This window comes from Mirounga angustirostris, unplaced genomic scaffold, assembly GCF_029215605.1.
Source record: "Mirounga angustirostris isolate CCGP_5_RB_7025 unplaced genomic scaffold, mMirAng1.0.hap1 SCAF_5, whole genome shotgun sequence".
Classification (NCBI taxonomy): Eukaryota; Metazoa; Chordata; class Mammalia; order Carnivora; family Phocidae; genus Mirounga; species Mirounga angustirostris.
In genome coordinates, this window is record NW_026991713.1 from 12,194,571 (window position 1) to 12,205,309 (window position 10,739).

A 10,739-nucleotide genomic window follows, 5' to 3' on the forward strand; every position below is an offset into this window, starting at 1 on the left:
CTCGTAGAAACTTGGATTCTTTTATATGGCGGCTTCTCTTAAAAAACAAAAAATTCCTAATCATGTATCCAATATGTTTAACTCACCAAATATCTACGAATCACTTACTGTTGTGATTTCTATTGTCGCATAACAAATCGCTCCAAAACGTAATGGTTTAAAACACAACAGTTCAATATTTCACTATTGCCTCTTATGGCTCTCAGGATGCTCCGGGCTCAACAGGGGGGTCCTGGCTCAGGGTCACTCACTCAGCTCTAGGTCTGGCTACTCTACACTTCGCCTTCCCCTCAAGCTCACAGTGTGGCTGCCACAGCTCCAGGCATCACATCTTCACCCAACAGCCAAAGAGAAAAAAAAGGGAAGTCTCTGCCTCATGTCACCTTTTGAAGAGAAGTCATTCCTAGAAGCCCTTCTCCGTCCACTCTGACAGATTCCTTCTCGGCCCTCATTTTCCAGGACTCGATCACATGCCCTTGCCTAACTAAGCCAATCATGGGCAAGGCCGCCAAGGTGGGCTGAGAGCAATTGTAACTGGCCTCTGGGGTCAGGCTGCGGTCAGGCTGGAGTCAGCATCCCCGAGCATCATTGGTGACTCCTGGGAGACTCTTACAGCAACAAAGCTGTCGGGCCGGAAGCAACAGCGTTGGCCAAGGGGAGGAAGCAAGATGATCCGCATTAGACACTTAGCCGGGTGCTAAGATGCGGGACGCTCGTCGAGGGCAGGCTGTCACCCTTCACAGACTCAGGCATGAATGTGAAAGAGTGGAGAGTGTTACACAACCCTTAGTTGTCACCATCTCAGGCGCGGGAGCCGCCCTGCCCCTTCCCAGGGTGTGAGCTAGGGCAAACGAGCACAGCACTCTGAGCCTCTGTTTCCTCACCTGTGAATGAAGATAATGATTTTCTTATGACTCACCCCCAAAGCCCTTCCTGAGGATCAAAGGAAGCAACATACATCACAGGCCTAGAAGAGCGCCTGGCATTTCTGCTGTTCTTCACCATTAGTGAGGGATGGGGGCAGTCTTGCTGGTGGCTGGAGGCCGGACCTGGGCCCCTTTCCCCTGAATTTATTTCTGTCCTTTGTGAAGGGTCCCCAGGCTACAGTTTCTCACGGAGGAAGCGGGGAGAAGGAGCCTGGGTCAGGAACACTCCGTCGCGCCTGGCTCTTTGCTAAGAGAAGGTCCACGGAGCACGTGGGAAGCCCGTGTGTGCAGCTGGGTCTGCTGAGCACCGAGGGCCAGGGAGGGGATGAAGCAGGGGAGGTGGTGGAGCAGCCACGGGGAGAGGAGGATTTGGGTTCCCAGACACAAGGAGGCAGGAGCCCTAGGTCCTGCTGAGTGGCCTCACAAAAACGTCTGCACCTCTCTGAGCTCCAGCCTCCCATCTGCTGCATGGGGTGGGTCACGGAGCCCACAGTGGGGATTGAGTATTAGAGCTTCATCCGACTCTGAAGCATTATGAGACGGGCAGGCCTCATGCCCCCAACCCATCAGAGTCCAGGGAGCGCTTGGGGTCACTTTGCTCGGATATGGTTTACAGATGACAAAACTGAGGCCCAGAGAAGGTAAACCTTGGTCTGCCCCGCCCCCCCCCACTGGCCGCTCCTTGCCAGCAGGCTGTGTTGTGCACGTGCTGGGGCAGGGGGTGTGCGTGGGAGGAGGGGAGCTGGGTGCGCCCCTGCCCTCAGTCTGTCTCTGTCTCCTCCATCTTGCTCTCTCTCTCACTGTTCCTTCCCCGTGTCTCTTCCTTCTCTCTAAACCCTGCTCTCTTTTTCCTCCTTTGTCTCCTTGTGTTTGGCTATGTATCTGCCCATTCCTATGTCTGTCTCTGTCTTTCTCGTCTCTGCGTCTCTGTCTCTCTATGTCTGTGCCACTCACAGCCAGTCTCTATCCCTCCCTGCCTCCCCAGCCCCAACCCCATGACTTCTCTGTGGCCTTCCAAACAGTTTAAAATACAAATAAAAATAAAGTTTACAAACATGCAGCGGGGGATGAGAACTGGTTGTAATCCCTGGTGTGCAGTGTGGGGGGGGCTTAGAGATGAGTCCAGCTGTACCCCAACCTCGGGTTCCGTAGGGGGGCAATACTGGGCCCAGAGGGCCTGCTGAGCGAGCCAGCCCGGCCTCAGACACAGGAGGGGTCACTGCATGACCTTGGGGCTCCCTTGCATCTGCCCAGGTTCTGATGCTGAAGCGTGGTGTGACTGCCCACAGTCCTGGTAAAAATAGCCCGGGGAGCTGTGGCGGGCTACCAGATGTCGGCCTGCCCGGGTCTCTGGAGGGACAGTCCAGCACCATGCAGAGTGCAAACCTGCAGCCCAGAGTGGACAAGTGACCGGCCCAAGGTCACAGAGCAGGTGGGCAGCAGAGCTGAAGCCGGAGGCCCGCCTCTACTGTCCCCTGGCACCCTCCACAGCACCGTGGACCTCCCCGGGGGCCTCCAGGCTGGGCCAGGTCCCCGTTCTGGGTCCCACAAGCCCAGGGCCAAACTGCATCCCAGCACTCACAGCAACGGACCAGGACAGCTCCATCTTCTTGACTGGCTCCTGCACCTCCCTGTGAGCTCCTCGAGGCTGGCGGCGGGCAGGGGGTGGGAGTGGGTTCTGCTCGCACAGTGCACTCGCGGGGGATAGCCGTGACGATGACAGCTCACGTTCTTCAAGCACTCAACACGTGCTGGGCACTTCCTACGTGCCGTACACATACGACCTCGCGACAGCCCTCTGAGGCCGGGGCTAAATTCACGATGAGAAGACTGAGGCTCAGAGAGGTTCATGGACTTGCTCGAAGTCACAGAGCGGTGTTTGGGGGAGCTGGTATTCCAACCCAGGCTGTCTGGCTGTAAATGAAGGGGTGGATGCAAAAGTGAATAGAGGTTTGGGGTTCGAGCACAGTAGACAGGGGTTGCTGTCATTTGCCTTTTGCGCCACCAAAGGTCACAGAGCTCCTCTCCCCACACTGGCAGCCTGGGCTCAAGACCATTCCCTCAGATTCCATTCCCAGGGGGTTGTGGTGCTGGGAGCCTGGGATACACGTTCACACGCCAAGCCTGCCCCTCCCCAGATAAGGGGATTTGGAGAAGTCCCTCTCCCTCCCCGAGTCTCAGTTTCCCCATCCATGAGAGAGGAAACTTGATGGCTATGTCAGCAGTTCATTGAGTCGCTGATTCTTCCGGGGGCTGGTGGGATGGATCGGACTGGGGGTCCCAAGCTGAAAGCCTGAAAGACCAAAATTTAGAACTTGATTTCTTTGGGGGCAAGATACAGAACACATATAAAAAATACAACGAGGATTTTAAGAGGACCTGAGGTTATCGGGGCTACCCAAAAGGGGCTTACCAGGAGCGGGGGAGCAGGGCTTCCAACGAAAAGGGCATAAGGGCAGAGGTAGGCCAGCGGACGTGCCGGGCAGAGGCTCCCCGCCCTTGGATGCTGGCTGAGGCAGTCCTGGCACAGTCGCCCTGGTGTTGGTGATAAGAATGTCCTGGGAGCTTCAGCCAGAGAGGACAGGTGCAGGGGAGGAGGAGGTGGTAAGGGGACAGCCGGCTCCAGGGCTCAGGCTGAGTCATCCTGCAGGGCTGGGGTCTGGGAGCTGGAGAGGGGGGGTTGGAGAGAGCTATTTCTAGAGGGAGAGAAGGCAGAAGTGGGGAAGTCATCTGGGCGATGTGACTGGACCAATCAGCAGGGAAGGGCAGAGAGCTGGGGGGCCTGCGCCTGCCTGGGGGGACATTCAGCCGCCCCTACCCCTGCCTGCCCGACCCCTTTCTTTTCCTCCCCGTGGTCCTGCTTCCTGGTGGTGGGACCCAGTGCCTCCCCCGACTCCTCTGCCACTCCAACCCTGGCCCCCCCTACCCTCTCAGCCTCCCTCCCACTCCCAGACCTCTGCCCCCCCACCCCCCTGACCCCTGGAGCTGTCCAGCAGCTCTGGGCTCCAGGCCTAAGAGGGTGGCCCCGAGGTCTTTAGAACCAGACATAGTCCAAATCCACCCACCAACTTTGAACGGGGTGACCTTGGGCAAGTTACTTGACCCCTCTGAGCGCAGTTCCCTCACCTATAAAATCAAGAGAGCCCCATCTTACCGCAAAAGGGAAGACTTCAAAAAGAGGTGCCTGCAAACGACCACATAGTGTGTGGCTCCATTTACAGAAGTGTCCAGAAAAGGCAAATCCGTAGAGGGAGACAGTAGACGAGTGGGTGCCCAGGGAAGGGCAATGAGAGAATGGGGTTTCATTCTGCAGGGTTTCATTTTGGGGTGATGGAAATGTCCTAAAAGGGATGATGGTGATGGTTGCCAACTGTGAATATATATATAAAGAAAAACACCACTGACTTGTGTGCTTTAAATGGGTGAAGGGTACGGAATGTGAGTTCTAGCTCCAAAAAGCTAGTGAAGAAAAGGAGGTGCCTGCTCTGCGGCGGGCACACGTGGGCGCCCGCCTGCCCCACATCCTGGGCATGCGTGGTGGCTTCTTGGCCAGAGCAAGAGTCACTTTCCAGAGGGCAGATGTTGAAGGTCAGATGAGATGACTTTGGAGCGAAAGCGGGGCGGGCCCATCTTCTACCCTCAGGAGGAGGCCACCAGAGCTGGGGGGTAGGGAAGGGGGGGACATGGGGCAAAGACCTGGGACACTTAGCAGCCACTGCCAGAATTTAACTCCCAGCTCTGTGTCTCTGTGGCTGGCTGTGTGGCCTGGGGCAAGTTGCTTAACCTCTCTGGCTGCAGTTTCTTCTGGAGAAATGGAGGTGATGCTCTACCCAATCCTCACCTCCAGGGCTGTTGTTAGGTTAAATGACGTCCTCTGTGCAGAACAGAGGGAACAGGGCCGAGCGCAAACTGAGTGCTTGGGAAATCAGGGCTCTTTCTCTTGCTGGTGGAGGGTGGAGGGAAGGGAGGAGGAGGGCTGAGTAAGCAGAAGGTCCCAAATTCAGTCCCGCTCCTGCCTGGCATGAATTATCCCCCCACGTGGCTAGAGCAGCAGGCTCTCCACGAGGGCCCCCACCTTCCCCTCCCCCTTCATTCTCAGCAGTCACGCGCCCTGCGTGATGTTACAGACCTCCTCTCTGGGTCCCCTTCCGTTCATCTGTCCCCCGAGGGAATTGGACCAAAAGAAGCTTAAGGTCCCTGTTTCTGGTGGCCTTCGCCTCCTCCCTGGTCCCATACACCCCTTGAGCACCTGCCTGTGGCTCTAGGATTCGCCCCTGCCTGGCCTGGCGTCCCGTGTCTTCGGTTTTCACTGTCTCCTCTTGTCACTCAGAGGCAGGAGCCCCCACTCTGCTGTCTCCTCCATGCCTGGTGTGTTGTAAAGCAGGCTCAACGGAGCATCTACCTCGACACAAATTCACCTTGGGCTGGATGAATGACCTTGGGCGAATCCTGGCTCTGGGCCTCAGTTTGCCCCCTTAGAAAACAAGCCTAATAATTTGTATCCTCTTTGTCTTCAAGGGAAAGTTGCCCCTAGCAACTAGGGGCAGGGAGGGACTGTAAATGACACTGAATTCAACCCCAAATCTAATGCTTCAGGACCCCTGCCACACCCAGGCAGTGCTTGCATACCTCTGGAGTGACAGGGAGCTCACTACCCATGCAACTGATTTTGCTCAATTGCTTCCCAACAAGGACTGCCTCTAACAGGGGACACACACAGTAGCAGGTGCTGAAGGCTCAAAAATAAACAGGGGCGAGGTGACACAGAGGCAAGGGCATCGCTCAGGTTTGAATCCTGCCTATTAACACCTCTTACTAGCTCTGCATGGCCCCCGAGAATGACTTAATGTCAGTTTCTTCATCTGTAAATGGCAGTCACAACGCCCACCTTGTGAGGTCACTGGAAAGACTCCTAGCGGGCAAAGACCCCTTTGCACACGAACATTTGTCTCCTGCCAGGCTCCTTCATTCTTGGGGAACAGGCACTGTCATCATCTGATCTTTTTCAGACGACGTTTTCAGAGGCCCAAAGAGGCTAGTGAACCTACCTGAGGTCACGCAGTGAGGGTGACAGGTAGACCCCACCTGTGCCCAGGTCCCTCATCCCTCACACTTCTCACAAGGGGCCCGGCTCTGTGCAGCCCAGTTCCCCTCTTATGAAATGAGCACTCCGAACTCCCCAGGGGCCCCTGTTAGCCTCCCTTTCTCAGAGGTCAGGAGGGGCAGGTGGCTTTCCATGGTTATTTTTAGCCCTGCCCCCACCTTATTGACCCAGAGAACGGAGCCTCTGAGGTCCTCTGTATGCCCAGCCAGCACCCCGGGGTGTGTAACCTTAGTGGGTCGGCTAAGGTGCACAGATGATAAACTGCCTGGAATCTGAGCTCTCTGACCCTCCCTGCTCCCACAGGGACTGGGTCCCACTGGGGGTGACTCGACAGATGCTGCCCTCCCCCACGCGTCCCAGCCAGCTGGCATCCACAGGTGGGGACAGGGCAGGGCTCCCGGGGGGTTGGACAAGAGGGGCCAGCTCTGGGCAATGAGCTCCGCCATTCTTGGCTCTGCCATGTGCACTCAGCTCCGGGGTCGGTCTCTGCGGAAGCACACAGCCTGTAGGAGGGACCCCTTCCTCGCACCCCAGGAGCTGGCGAAGGGGACTGGGAGGGGACAGGAGCTACCCGGGCAGTGTAGTGTGGCAGTGAATCCTGTGGCCTCCTGCTGCCAGGGAGCAAGTCCGAGCTCTGCCGGCGTGATGTGGGAGAACCTCACTATACCTGGTTCTTCATCCATAAAATGGGCACAGAGTAGCAGCCATCTGAAAAGGTTGTCCTGACGATTTACTCCAAATCATACGTGCAAAGCCCTTAGCACAGTGCCCGGCACAGAGAAAGGGCTCACGAATGGGAGCTGTTGTTATATATCCACATATTTATACAACAGATATTTAGTAAGTGTTGAATTCATTACCTATCGCTTCATAACAAAGTACTCCAAGATTGAGTGTCTTAAAATAGTCAACATTTATTTATTATCTCCTGGTTTCTGTGGGTCAGGAATTTGGGAGCATCTTGGCTGGCTGGTCCTCTCAGGTCCCTCGTGAGGCTGCCCTCAGGATGGCGGTGGGGCGGCGCTCGTCCGAAGGCTGGACTGGGGCTGGAGGGCCCGCTTCCCAGGTGGCTACCAAAATCACAGTTCTTGCTCTCCCAGCTGAGTGTGACAGGGTGTGTGTGTGTGTGGTGAGTGCAAAAAACAACAGAGCAACCCCGAAGAAAGCCCTGAGACTCTAAGGAAAACAAACAGGGTGGCATACAACAAAGTGGTCAGGGGCAAGGGCCTCTTCAGGAAGAAGGTGAGGGAAGGGGGGCAGGAAGGGTGTTCGGGGTAGAGGGAACTGCATCTGTGTATCATGAGCGGAGGCTGTGTGGCCGCCGCGGGGGCCAGCCTGCCGGGCTCCAGTGCTCATTTGCTTCCCCCTTGGGCCTCAGTTTCCTCGTCTATAAATGGGGATAACAACAGTCCCTACCTCCGGGGGGGTGGAGGGGATCGGGGGGTACCCCAGGGGAAGCCCTTAGCGGAGCGCCTGCACTGAGTCAGTACTGGGGACCGTGCGCGTGTCCTCATCATTATTCAACAGTGACATGCAAGCCTGACAAAACCAGGTGCCTAACGTGATTGAGGCGCTATCTGAAGCACTTCATGATGCCTCTCTCCCTTCATTTAGCATGATCATCTCGCCCTGTGGCCTGGGGGTGGGAACAGAGCTGCTGGGGGGTGGGGGGTGGGGGCTGATTCCTTCGGACCTATAGGGGAAGGGGGAGGGGTGCGTGGGAGGGCCTCCCTCAGGAGGGCACAGGAATCTAGAAAGAGGAAGCAAGGGACACAGGCTGGGTGGGAGCCCACAGGGCCGTTAGGGAACAATGGGCAGTTCAAAGTAGCTTCAGGAGCTACACCCTGGGACTCTGCAAACAAGGAAGGAGGCGAGTGAGGAGAGAGGGAGGGCCTTGAACATCACCTTTGAACTGGCTTTCTGGTGGGGTGGGGATCAAGGAGCAGGAAAGAGACAGGGACAGATTGATTTGTGTTCTAGAAGCTCTCTTGGGCTGCAGAGAGGAGGGGGAGGGACAGCGAGGCTGGTGGAAACACAGGTCCAGGCTGGAGATGGGGAGGCCTGGCCCAGGGTAGTGGACTTGGGAATGGAGGGGAGGGGAAGGGGGAGCCAAGGAGAGGTGGGGGAGGGGCGGGAAAGCAAAGCCAAACCTCCCCTCCTTTCCAGGCATCTGTCCTAATCAGCTCCCTCCCATCTTCTCCCCAACCCTAAGATAACAGCCAGGCTGTGGGGCCTGTTCGGCACCCCTCCCTTAAAGCACTCATGTCAATGGTGGCCATCATTCATGGAGTCCCACCTGTATCCCCCACGTGCGCACACACCCCCCATCTCATGTAAAACCACGATGACCTAGCAAGGTAGACGTGATGGCTCCCATTTTGCAAATGAGAATCTCAAGGATCAGAGGGTTCATTGATTTGCCCAAAGTCACACAGCTAGGGAGAGAGAGTCAAGATTTCACCAAATTAGCTAATAGATGGGAAGGGTTTCCACCAGGGCCTGGCAACAGTAGGCACTCAATAAATGCTAGCCAGTGTTTTTGCCAGTATCTGCAGCTAGATCTGCCTGGCTACAGAGCCCGTGGCGCCCTGGAGGCCTTGCGGGTTCATCTGGTTACCTGTTTGGTCGTCCAGTCCCCCCTGGGCCTCAGGGTCCTGCAGAGCAAGAATCGGGTCTGGTTGGCCTGAGGTTCGCCAGCACCCCCCATGGGGCAGGCCCAGAGCAGGTGGTCAGTGACTGTTGAGTGAATGAAGCTTCTTGAGGACAAGGACTACATTTGTCTCCAAGAATCATGAGATTTCCTCAACGGCAAGATGAGGACGGTCATTCGGGTCCCTCTCGGCTCCGCCTTGTCAGTTTGCGACGAGGATCCGAGGATCCGGCCGGATGGAAGATGAGGAGGAGGTTCCGCCTGACTGTGTCTCCTGGTGCCTCTGTGGGTCCCGCAGGCCCCCTGCGGAGCAGCCAGCCTCCTCAAGGCCACTAGGTGGCGCGAGCAGCTCACGGGTCTCCCTGAAGGCCGTCCTCAGGAGGAATTCCCCCCCAGGGGTTCCGGGTACCACAGCCACCCACCCCTTCCCCTGCAGACCCGCCAGCCGCCAGAGGCAGGGTGTATGGGGGCTGGGCATGGGCTTTAGGGTCAGGCAAACTTGCAGTTGGAGGCTCCACGGCAGGCCATCCTCTTAGTGGGTGTCCTGGGTCTGCTGGGCAGTCAGCTCACCGCATGACCCTGGGCATTTCATGTGACCTGACACCTCAGATTCTTCATCTGTTAAGGGGGGGCGATAGCAGGTCTCTTCTGGGGCACCATGGAGACCAAATGACATCAAGCATGGATGGTGTCTCTCCTGCCTCTTGGCCCAGAGCGAGCCTCAGTGAGTCCTGTCTGTCGCTAGTCATTACTACTCGTCTCAGTCTCCCCTGGGAAGAACCTCAGGCAGCATGCCCAGAGATCTGGGCCTGCATTTGGCAAGTCGCTTCCCATCTCTGGTCCTCTGTTGGCCTCAACCAGCCTGGAGAGACTGGGAGTGTCATGGAAAAAGAAGGACTTGGAGGCCAGACAGACTTGGGTGTGAATCCTGCCCACTTCTCCTCTTCCCAGCTGTGTGACCTTGGGCCTCTCCGGGCCTCTCTGGTAATTACATAATTATGTGTGATTATTTGTTCTAAGTCTGTCTTCTTGGCTCCATTGTCAGTTCCATGAGGGCCAGGATCATGTCCCAGCAGCTCACCTACAGAAATACTCCGCTTCGTGTCCTCAGTAAACAGGAGCTGGGATTATTATTAATTATTATGACCATTACGATTACTGCATACGTTTACTCAACAATAGCAGCAAGCTCTGTGTTCAGAGCTTTCCCTGCACTATTTCAAACAATCCGCAGACATTATCTCTATTTTAAGGGTGAAGAAACAGGCCCAGAGAAGTTGGGTCCTTGCCCAAGGTCACACAGCTCCAAAGCGTCCGGAAGCTGGGATTTGAAACTGAGCTCCTTGAGAGATGTAGAAGTGGAATGATGACCCTCCAAAGATACCCACATCCTAAAGTCCAATGAATGTTACCTTACATTATAAAGGCAGCCCTGCAGGTGTGATTCAGGATCTCGAGATGCAGACATGATCCGGGATTATCCAGGTGGGCCCAAGGAATCCCAAGGATCCTTCTAAGAGGGAGGCAGGAGTATCAGAGTGGGAAGAAGGCAATGGGAGTAAAGGACACATGATGTGGGAACGAAGATAGCATGCATCCTAGACAAGCCTTCTCCACTGAAGCCTCCAGAAGGACCCAGCCCTGCTGACCCCTTTCGCCCAGTGAGACTGATTTGGGAGTTCTGGCTTCCAGAATTGTAAGGTAGCAAGGGTGTGTTGTGTTAAGCTACCAAGTGTGTGGTCATCTGTTAGAGCAGCGACAAATTACTGAACAGACAAATGAGATAATACCCAAAAAGCCCCTAGCATCCAGTTAGAGCTCACAAAATGCTCTTTCTGTCCCTGCCCTAACCTACTTTCTTCTTCCGGCTATAACGAAATGGCAGAGGGGGAAAGGACTCCGGGGATATTGCAGCTCAATGAGCCCATTTTACAGATGAGGAGCCTGAGGCCAGAGTTAGGGGACGGCTTGCCGCATCTCACAGAGGTGAGTGAGGGGAGGGAGCTGTCTCCCGGGCCCAGTCCTGGAGCTGCTTGCTCTGTCCTTCCACAAGCCAGCA